This window comes from Mustela putorius, unplaced genomic scaffold, assembly GCF_011764305.1.
Source record: "Mustela putorius furo isolate JIRA1106 unplaced genomic scaffold, ASM1176430v1.1 tig00000450_pilon_pilon_pilon, whole genome shotgun sequence".
NCBI lineage: Eukaryota > Metazoa > Chordata > Mammalia > Carnivora > Mustelidae > Mustela > Mustela putorius.
This window is the reverse complement of record NW_025421385.1, coordinates 26,750,291-26,761,831: the sequence shown is the minus strand read 5'-3', so window position 1 is coordinate 26,761,831 and position 11,541 is coordinate 26,750,291. Positions and strand designations below refer to the sequence as shown.

Genomic DNA, 11,541 nt, shown 5'->3' with positions numbered 1-11,541 from the left:
TTGCTGGGTCACAGGGCAGTTCTATTTTCAACATTTTGAGGAACCTCCATGCTGTTTTCCAGACTGGTTGCACCAGCTTGCATTCCCACCAACAGTGTAGGAGGGTTCCCCTTTCTCCGCATCCTCGCCAGCATCTGTCATTTCCTGACTTGTTGATTTTAGCCATTCTGACTGGTGTGAGGTGATATCTCATTGTGGTTTTGATTTGTATTTCCCTGATGCCGAGTGATATGGAGCACTTTTTCATGTGAAGAGCTTGAAGTCTGGAATTGTGATACCACCAACTTTGGCTTTCTTTTTCAATATCCCTTTGGCTATTCGAGGTCTTTTCTGGTTCGAGGTCTTTTTTGGTTAGGTTTATTCCTAGGAATAAACAGAATCTATACTCAGAAAACTATAAAGTACTCATGAAAGAAATTGAGGAAGACGCAAAGAAATGGAAAAATGTTCCATGCTCCTGGATTGGAAGAATAAATATTGTGAAAATGTCTATGCTACCTAAAGCAATCTACACATTTAATGCAATTCCTATCAAAGTACCATCCATCTTTTTCAAAGACATGGAACAAATAATTCTAAAATTTATATGGAACCAGAAAAGACCTCGAATAGCCAAAGTGATATTGAAAAAGAAAGCCAAAGTTGGTGGCATCACAATTCCGAACTTCAAGCTCTATTATTTTTTAAATCTATTAAATTATAAATGTATTACATTTATGGACTATAGTCCATTACACAGGTCTCCAGGAGTTTTGAGTATGCACTGAAATAAAATAAATGTTCATGTCATTTTCTCCTCACTTTCACAACTTCAGGTTAATTGTAAGCTTCTAAAAACAATCTAGACTTCACTTGAACTAGCTTCAAATGAGAGGTCAGCAATGAAATAAGCAAATGTTTTTAGCTAGAGGTCTGGTTTCAATGAACAAGTATAAAAACACTTACTATTTAATTCCTTGAAGCATTTTTTTTAATCAAATGATTTAGTAAAGGCATTTGGCCTGCTTTCCTAAAAGGATTATAGGTGCCAAGAAAAATCAAACTATAATGGAAATGGGGGATATTTTAATACGATGTGAATTCATTAGACTATTCCAGACTAAAGCTCGAACTTGCCCAAAATATCTCCACATCTTCACCTTCCCTGAGGAGGGCAGCCTCTACCGGAGGAGACCAGTAGAAGAACAAAAGAAGTCCAAACAGTGGACTCATGAACTTTTGAAGCATACTTCATGGTTCTTCAGCAAATACTTGCTGACTGCATGTATGCCTAGCACCAGGCAACAAACGCTGATGAACCAAAGGATGCGGCACCTTCCTCCTGGACTTGTCACCGAGTAGAAGAGGCAGACAACAAACCAAGTATTTGAGTCACCCGTGTGATAATGGCTAGGAAGAATGTGGGAAGGAAGAATTTGAGAAAGAAGTTCTCCAAACTAGATAGAAAGTTCGAATACATCTAGGGAGATGGGGCAAGTAAGGAGAGGAACATCCATGTCCTTAAATAAAAACAGCAATAACAATGAAACCAGAAACAGCTTCTAACACAGTGAGTGTTCTCTGCGGCCAGTTTCCCATGCATTATCCTACTGAATTTTCACAGCCCTGTGGGGGAGGGAGAGCGCAGATTTTATTGTCCTGAATATTCTGACCAGGAAACTGAAGCCTCAGAGAGTAAGGGCACTGACCTAAAGTGCCACCACCCAGGCTATGAACACCCTGCGGCTAGTCTTCACTGGGGTGAACCCAGCAGAGACCATACATATTAACCTCACAATGAGAGGAGTTTGCTGCCTTGCTGGGCAACAGGTGTAGAGCAGAGGCCATACCTAAGAAACACCCTAAGCACAGGATTTTCCTCCTTAAATAACCTTCAGTAAGTGTGAGAGCAAGCATCTTTCTCCTGGGACCCACAAAAAGAAAATATCCCACGTCACAGTCGTAGACACCCAGCAAAACAGAAGAACCTCTTACAAATGTACTTTATCAAAAGAGACCAAGTAAAATCATTTCAAAATATGATATTTATTTCATAATAACACAAAAAAATTTAGAAAAAAACAGGATGGTGAGTACATTCTCTCCCTTTTAATATTTTTCAAGGAAAAATAACAAAATTAACCAGGCCAAAGGAGCATCCTGTACCTACCATCACATACTAAAGTGAGAACTTTTCTTTCTCCACCAATTCTTCCAAAACTGCAGCATTGGATAAGAGTGGTAGGCAACTGAATAACCATTGGGTTTTTCTTTTCTTCTTATAAAACTGTCATGCTGCACACATCTCAGCAACGTGTCTGTCTTCTCTATTTTGAAAGCAGGTCTATACAATAGAAATACAATGTAAAGATGACTTCAAGTGAGGCTCTGTGGTTTGGCTATAAAAGAGGCCATGGTGCTTGGCATGTAGTCCCACACCCCACCAGCGTTCCAGCTCCCTGAGAGCTTTGCAGGACTGCAATGCAGTAAAGGGGCTCCATAAATGAAAGGAGATGGGAGAGGGGGAGGGAGAGAGGGAGGTTGCAATTTCCTGGTGTGCATTGAGCCTGAGCATTTTCTATTTCAACTAAATATGAAGAATCATGGCCTTGTTTTAAGGATTTCAGCAAAAGAAGACAGTTTAAAACCAAATGCCTGCTCTCTGCTATGGCAGTTCTATTGGCAGGCTGTAATTTGTCTGAGACAGATAACGGAAATGCAGTTATGTTTGTATAATCCATGGGCTGTTTATCAGCTAGGTAAAGCCCAAAGATACAGGTAGCAGCAAATCTTTCTGTCTGGGGTGGAAAAAAAAATCTTTTGATTCTGTAAAAGGAAAAAAAAAAAAAGAAAGAAAATGCAGTTCCATTTCATTTCTTTACAGGTAATTCTGAAGCAAAGAGAAGAGGTTAATGGAGAAAAAGAACCTGTGGGATAATAGGCATGTTTCATATCATATATGGAACATGAATGTGCATTTCACAAAAAGAGAGATTTCCATTCATGTCCTGATATATCGTTAGCCCACAATTTAGAGGCAAGTAATGTAAATGACAGCTCTACACAAATCACTTCTTTGCTACTAGGATTACAACAACCAGAACCTTCTTTGGGGGGGAAAACGTATTGTAATCAATGCAGGCAATAATTTGTTACCTTTGTTTTGTATTTTTTTCATGATTTTTGGCTTTTCTGGAAGAATCAAATCCTCAGCAAAACCTCACCCTTATCTGAAAGTATTAAACAAGCATTCACTGGTTTTGTCGTGAGAAATAACATACACAGATATAAATGTGATAGGCTCCTTAAGAACCATGTAAAGTAAACTCTGAAAATTGCTTCTTTATTCAGATATCCGTATTTACTTCTGAGCTTTCATTTTCTAGGCTGCATGTTTTACTCTGAGATATAATCTTGCTTCATCTTTTCAATGTCAGTATGTCAGTCTTCGATTGAACCAACAACGATGAATATAGAGCTTATTTAGTAATAAACAGAAGGTACATGCACAGACTACAAAAACACAGTGTAAACACATTTCAGAATACAGCTGCCCGAAATTTCCATTTCAGCATATCTCGCAACCACACTGCATACCACGGAAGAGACTAGAGTGAAATGACATCGCAGACCAGGGTTTCCCTGTGTGGTTTCTATCCTGATCAGTGTCTGCACTGTTTAAATGCAAAGAGGATAACACATAAATCATAAGCTTTTTCTCCCGCTTAAACATCCCTTACTGGTATTTCATTCTCTGTAACCTCAGGTGAGCTTCAAAAATGAATCCAGCCATCAGCATCCAGCCACACAAATTGCAAGCCGTTCTAGCTTTTTATTTTCTTATTCTTTGGGGGACTATTTGCTCCCTGGCCCACGCAGTCCAATTTTACCAAGCCCCTGAAAGTATTGGGGTGCTTCTCCTTCACAGGGTCTCGGTCAGGATTCAGTGCAGCAATCCCTAGAAAGAACATCACACAGCACCTCACGCACAGCAAGTATGCATTAAATCATGAGTCATATTTGGTATTATTATAATTAGTGATTTTCTAGCTATTTTCTCTAGACCAGAATTTCTCACTCAGTATTTAATAACCCCCAGAGAAGAACTGCTACAAAGGAAACTGCATGATTTTTAGGGGACCTGTACTCATATTTTGGCTTTGCTGCTTAACATGACTTTGGGTAATTTACTTTAACTCACTTAACTTCAGGTAACCTATCCATGCAATGGACATGGTAATACTTAGTTCATAGGTTTGGTGTCTGGATTAAATAATAAAGCTCCTCACTCTAAAAGGCAGGACAGCAGACAGTGATAGAATGAGGAAATGAGGCATACAGAAAGAACTCAAGATTGCACAGCAACTGGCACAAATTGTGTGGGCACAAATACTCATGCTGCCAATTACTGTGCAACCTTGAGTTCTTTATCTGTGCCTCAGTTTCCTTATCTATAAAATGGGAATAATAATGGTGAATAGGCCTAATATGGCATTGTGAGGACTGAATAAGTTATAAATTACTTCCAGAAGAGTCTCTAGAAGGCAGCAAGTGTCAGTTATGATGATAATTGCCATTTTTTTATTTAGTAATAAGGTATTTATTGAGCAACTACTAAATAATCCATCACTGTGCTAGTCACTGAGGACACAAAAACAGTATAATCCCTGCACTCATAAAATTTAGAGTCTGATGGGAAGATAAACATTAATCTAACAACCAAAAAAGATAAATGTATACTTATAAACTGAGATATATGCATTGAAAAAAGGGAACAGTTTTATGAAAACATAACTAAACAGGTGAATCTTTGGGGAAGAGGCATTTGAACTGACAGCTAAAGAATGAGAAGTTAAGTAAGTAATAAGGACAGGGGGGAAAGGAGCCGTATATGCAAAGGCCTTGTGGTGAGAGAGAGCATGTTGCGTCAGAGGAAGTGACTGGAGACCGGAGAAAGGGTGAGCATAATAGGAGAAGAAGCTGGCAAGGTATGCAAGTGTCACACCATGCAGGGCTTGGAGACCAGAGTGAGGATTAGAGATTTTATCCTAGGAGAATAGGAAACTTTATGGGAATTTAAGCACTGGAAGGCAAGGGAAGTTGGTGGTAACAATCAGATTTGCATCCTGCGATTTTCCGGCTCATATGTTTTGGACACAGACACAACTATATGCCTGGGAGACCAGTTAGAAGGCTATGGTGGTGGTTTTCTAAGGTTTTCTAAGCCTACGCTGAGGGCACAGCTAGAGATAGACATGTATTTTCACCATGTAGTGGGACTTGACCTACTGATGATCTGGATCAGGACACAGTGAGCTGAGGCAAGCTCTCCTGAGGGCGAGCTTTCACCTGGGCTACTCAGACTAATCTCAGTCCAGCCAGAGCAAAGGCCACACTACCACCCAGGAGTTCTGGGGACTAGAGTAGCGCTCGACATGGGGCAAGGCTGAAGCTGCTTTCTGTTCCCACTGCTGCTTCTTGCCACCTGGCAAAGAAAACAGCTAAGATCCACTCCTAGGTCTATGTCTGTGATAAATCCAAACAGTATTCATCAATCTTCTTTGTTATTTATGCCCACTTTTTGCCAAAACACTACAAAATACAACTTGTGGACATTATCTGGTAGGTCTCTGTCTTGGTCACAGACAACAGGTCAAGTGTCAGTTTCAGCCCCTGTCATCACTGACATGTACCTCTGGAATACTGTTACTAAGTCTGACTCTCTGTGATGAAATTGGTTTTCTTTTAAGCTGCCACTGATTGTGGCAATCATCTATTGCGTTACACTGATTTCTATAAACAGATTCTCACTCAATAAGAATCTAATATTTATTGAACATATACTATGTGGCATGCTTATGTCAGGTGCAGGACACCAGAAGATGAGTGCCCCATTCCCAGTGTCAAGTATCAGCAGTCTAGTAGGGAAGACAGTATAAACTGACTAATCACATGATATGGAAGTGCAAAAATGAGGGCATGAATAAATTACAGAAATCCAGAGCTGGATATAATTAATTTCTGTCTGGGGCGGTACATAAAATCTCCACAGAATTTGTTGCAAAACACAATAAACATTAGATAGCCTTTCGATTAACAACTTCCTTCTGGCATTTTGTTCTTACCCTTTAACCTGACTGCAATTGCCTTATAGTTCCTGCACTATATTATTAATGGAAATGTTTCCCCTCATTATCCAGCAACTTTGTTACATAGACAATTATGTTCTGGAAGATGCTTGAGAACTTCTTTAGCTGATAAAACAATTAACCTTTTAGACTAAGGCACCACTTGCTGCTGGGCACAACTCAAAAGGATTCTGATTACTTGGAAAATACATAGCATCTGTTTTGCATGTGTATGTAGTATACCCTAGCAAATAACTACTCATAAGAGTAAAATTAATTATAGCTAGGAGATTAAAGAATGATAATCTTCAAATCATGCTTCTAAAACAGTCAAATCTTAAAATTTTTTTTAGCAAATCATGCTTCTAAGACTGTCAAATCTTAATTTTTTTAGCCTCCAAAGAATAGAAATGTCACTAAAGGTGCCTGTGTGGCTCAGTCATTAAGCATCTGCCTTCAGCTCAGGTCGTGATCCCAAGGTCCTGGGATTAAGCCCTGCATGGGGCTCCCTCCTCCTTGGGAAGCCTGCTTCTCCCTCTCTTGTTGTGTCTCTGTGTTCCCTCTCTTGTTGTGTCTCTCTGTCAAATAAATAAATAAAATCTTAAAAAAAAAAAAATCTCTGGGTCCCAGGGCCAATACTATAGGAAAAGAAGAGGCAGTTATCTGCTAGAGAATTAAGGACTGTGGAAAACCTACCTGACCCAAAATATGTTCCTCAAAGACTAGACTACTTGATCATTGGTAGAGATGTAAAAACAATGCCATCTTACATTCTCTGAGAAAGAAATGAATCTCAGAACACAAGAATTACGGGCACCTGAGTGGTTCAGTCTGTTAAGCATCCAACTCTTGATTTCAGCTCATGTCATGATCTCAGGATCACGGGATTGAGTCCAGCATTGGGCTTCAAGTTCAAGGTAGAGTCTGCTTGAGATTCTCTCTCTCCCTGCCTATTCCCCTCTCTCTGCTTGTGCTCATGTGCATGTATGCTCGCTCTCTTTCTGTCTCTCTCTCTCTCTCTCTCTCAATAAATGGATAAAATCTTAAAAAAAAAAAAAAACACAAGAATTGGGGGACATGTGGTAAAAGACAGCTGACTCCTACTCTCGATTCTCTGGATAAAAGAACTTCTTCCATCCTATCATTCTTTATAACCCAAAGAACAGAATCCAAAGCTTTACCCATGCACTTAAGGCCTTCTCCAATCTAATGTCAGCCTATGTTCGCCAACTCGTATATCACCTTCCCTACAAAAGCCCTTTGTTCCAGACTAGCATAATCACTGTCCTTAGTTCATGCTTTCCTCTTTCCCTCCAAGTAGAGATGGGGGCAGGCACAGCTATGCTACAGAATGAGCTCCATAACACAACCTTCAGTGAATTTGAACATCCCAAATTATATTATCGATAATCAAATTAGTAACTGAACCGAGTAACCTCAGAAATAAACATCTAGAAATAGACTCCTGACCTAGGTAATAAACTAAAAGAACAGGTAGCCCTCCTGAGGGATCTAGTTTCTGTGCCCCTAAAGGCATTACAGAACAGATCAGGCTCTAATCCGAAAATGGCAAGTTAACCAAAACTCTGGTTAACAAAATCTTTGTTACCAAATGAAAGATAAAGGCATAAAAATAACAAAAAGAATAGCTGATATTTATTGAGAACTTGCAGTGTACCAGCACCATTCTTAATGCTTTACATGGACTGATTCACTTAATCCTCACAGGAATGCTCTGGGGTAGGTAATGTTTATTATGCCCACATTAGAGGTGAGAAAAATGAAGTCAGACTTTGAGTCATTTGCTCAAATTCACACAGAGCTTAAGTAGAAAATCAGAATTTGACCTCAGACTCGCTGATTCTGGAATATATGCTCTTGACTTAGTAGCCAGGTAGAAAAATGTCAGACTACAGGTAGAACTATATATGAAGTGAGTCTTAATGTTTCAGGTTTTCTGAGATAAAATATTTACTGATTAAACGTCAAGAAAAAGGATATGTTTGTTATTTTCTATAATTGCTGAATTCTTTGTTTTTATCAAATCAAAATGCAAAGAATAAAAAGGCTTCCTACCAAATATATCTTCGAATACAGGAAAAATGAGCAATGCCTCTTCCTAGATTCTACTTAAGTTTAAAGAACTGAATTAAAATTTTCTCTTAAAGTCTGTCTATCTAAAAGATACACAGCTTGACCTACAAGGTTGACTATGAATTTATCCCATTTGGCAAATGTCTTAATCTAAAGAAGCTCATTATTAGAAGAGTTTTCGTTGAAAGAAAAAATTTAAATTTTATTGAACTTTATATTTACCTTAATAGTTCTGAACACGCGTCATAATTGCTGTATATATACAAAGTGAATATTTCACTGGCTTGATTCTACATTACACAATGGAATAATAAGGATCTATTAAAAATTAGTTCTGTGAGTAGTTTTTAGCAAGGAATAAAAAGCCTTATCCTAGAGTGTCAAGTGAAAATGACAAGATTTTATATTTATTTTTTTTTAAAGATTTTATTTATTTATTTGACAGAGAGAAATCACAAGTAGATGGAGAGGCAGGCAGAGAGAGAGAGAGGGAAGCAGGCTTTCTGCTGAGCAGAGAGCCCGATGCGGGACTCGATCCCGGGACTCTGAGATCATGACCTGAGCCGAAGGCAGCGGCTTAACCCACTGAGCCACCCAGGCGCCCCAAGATTTTATATTTAATATGACTACATCACTGGGCATACATATTCATAAAAAATAGGCTAGTAGAAGTTGTTAATATTAATAAAATCGTTGTCTTTAGGTGATGGCATGTTGTGATTTTTTTTCTTCATGCTCTTTACATCTTTACAGTTGTAATAAAAAAAGCAAAACTTTAAATATGAACAAGAAAGCCATTAGCAATCCAAGTTCTGTTTCTACACTCAGCTCTTTAAAGGAACATTTTACCATCTACTTAAGAAAATTCTCTTTGAACCACACACCAGATGTAAGTTTACCTTTATGAGACCTTTCAGCATTTTATAGACAACCACTAATCCAGAGTAATAAGGGAAATCAGGCATTCTTTCTGTAAAGGGGAAAAAACATTTCTTCTCTAATTGAGAAGAAATAAAATGGGCTTTGTACTACATCTGAATCATGGTTCAAATACTTCAGCAAATTAGTTAAGCTCCCTGAGCCTACGTTTTCCCACATGTTTAAAAAAAAAAAAAAAAAGCTGCTATCAGAATTAAATTCAGTAGCATAAGTCAAGTGGCCAGCTCGGGCGACTGCGGCGCCACCCAACACCTGATGGCAATTGCAGTGCTAGTTCCTTTACCTCATGCTAAGCACTGGATCCCACCACCGTGTCCCTAACTGGGAGGAAACACAACTGAATCCCAATCAATATTTTAGATTCATCTAAAATACCAGTGGCTACAGACTAGGGGATAGAGAAAATTCGGTAGTATTTTCCAGTCAACACTGTTTATTGTTCTGGTCGATGTGGAATAATTTCAGTTCTTAATGACCATTTAACTTTCTGCAACAAAAATAAAAAATAGGGTTACCTGATTTCTAAATATACTTTTTACAACATACCTTGTGTTAAATTTAACACATCTTGTTTCTTTTCTTTCTGTCAGTCTGATTTGCCTTCCTAGTGTCTCTGTTTCTTTCTTATGTTATTTTGGACATAAAGACAATGCAACAGTTTTATTAAACACCCAAAATGCTAACTATATTCTTACAGCTGGATAATTTATCAGGTACAATTTGATCTGTATAATGCTAAAATATATTATAACCCTCATATACCAAGAAGTACATCAAAGAAAGATTTTCTTTTGTTTAGTGTAAATGATTATTAAAATGGGTTAGAATCCTCCTGTGATGTTTCTAGTTGGGCATTTTCTCCTTGTGAACATTCAGTCTCTGTCTCATCTACTGACCTTCAAAGTTTCCTTAAAAGCATTCTAGTCCTTTATAATATAGTTATTTTAACCAGGTTTTATAGATCATACAGTCCTTTTTACTTAGTATCAGTGACAGAACAAATATAAAATAGGATTAGATGAGCATAATTGAGGTTTTATCATAAGTATGTCATTTCTATTAGCATTCAATATTCTTGTATTTGTGAAGTTGGCAACTCCTCTCTCTGTCTTGCTAATTCCCACTTATTTTTTTCAGATCTCATATTAAATAAGACAAATTCTGGAAAGACTTTTCTGAACACTTCCCACTCCTACCTTTTCACCCAACTTACCACCTCAGATTAGATCGGAGGCTTTAATTACATTCTCTCATTACACACTAGATTTTTACTTTATACCGTTATCACAACAATAAAGTCATTACTAATATAATATTCTGCTTAATATCTATCTGTCTGAGTAAACTATGACTTCCATGGGACAAAGATGTACCTACATTTTACCCCATCCTCCTGTGGTATCTGACCTAGAAAAGATGTTCAATGAGTAATTATTGAATAAATGAACATACAAAACCAAAACTTGTTGCCAGTAAAAATATCCAGGGTTATGCTTTCATCTCAGCAAAACAGTCTGAATCTCAACAGTCCATTTAGAATCATACTATATTCATTGTGTAGTTTAGTAAAATATGTCAAAGAACCATTTTTCAGCTTCTAGTAAATATCTACACCAAAATAAGCAAAGTCTGGCTGTCATTCACTCAGGCATTTGTGTTACCAAAGAATATTTACAACCACAGAGTTGACAGCAAAAGATGTTTTCTAAATTCAGATACGTATAGGCTACTGATTTATCAGGTACCTTTTTCCTGGAAGATTTACTATGAGAATCAATGAAATGTCTGCTTTGAGATATAACAAGGGCTATTTCTGATAGTTATCAGAAAGATGATATCCAGTGAAAAAAGAGTATATTATAAGGTATGAACAAAATTCAAATCAGAAGAATTTAAGTTAGTATGCTTGGAAAGAATATAAAACAGAAATTTCTTTAGTGAACCAGGGTCAGGTCCTCAAAGTTGCTCTAAACTCTCTAATAATAAACAACCCCACATAACCAACAGGATCAGTTTTATGGAGTACAGTGAGTTTTTTTGAGCTGTTGGAATGTTCACTGTGGAGTGGCCTCTAGGTTTATACATTACTTTAATAACAGGGTAATTCAGGTTACTCTACTTGCCTTCTGAAGTCGTGATAAAGTTTCATTCTGGAACAGGAACTAGGCAAGGTGTCAAGTGGGTAGCTTAAACTCCCACTGTGTGTTAAAAAAGAAATAATGAGAACACAAGAGTGAAAAGCAAAGCTTCAAACCCTCATTAAAGAAGGCACCAAACAACAAAAAGCAACACCAAAGATTTTGAGACAATAATACATGCTTTTTCCTAACTTTGTTCAACAAATAATTTATATGCCAGCAACTGAGCATGATTTTAGTGATTAACACAGGTACAATGCATG

At 37.7% G+C, this 11,541-nt stretch overlaps 1 long non-coding RNA gene across 1 annotated transcript in view; it reads right to left on the bottom strand.

Moving 5' to 3' along the window:
- Nucleotides 1–304: 304 nt before the first annotated feature.
- Nucleotides 305–11,541, bottom strand: part of LOC106004242 — a 70,680-nt gene continuing 59,443 nt past the window's right edge. Inside the window, exons 2-3 of the long non-coding RNA XR_001177168.2 lie at nucleotides 2,150–2,323; nucleotides 305–363 (exon numbers count right to left, since the gene is read on the bottom strand). This is a non-coding gene — a long non-coding RNA (uncharacterized LOC106004242). The remainder of the gene's footprint in view (nucleotides 364–2,149; nucleotides 2,324–11,541) is intronic.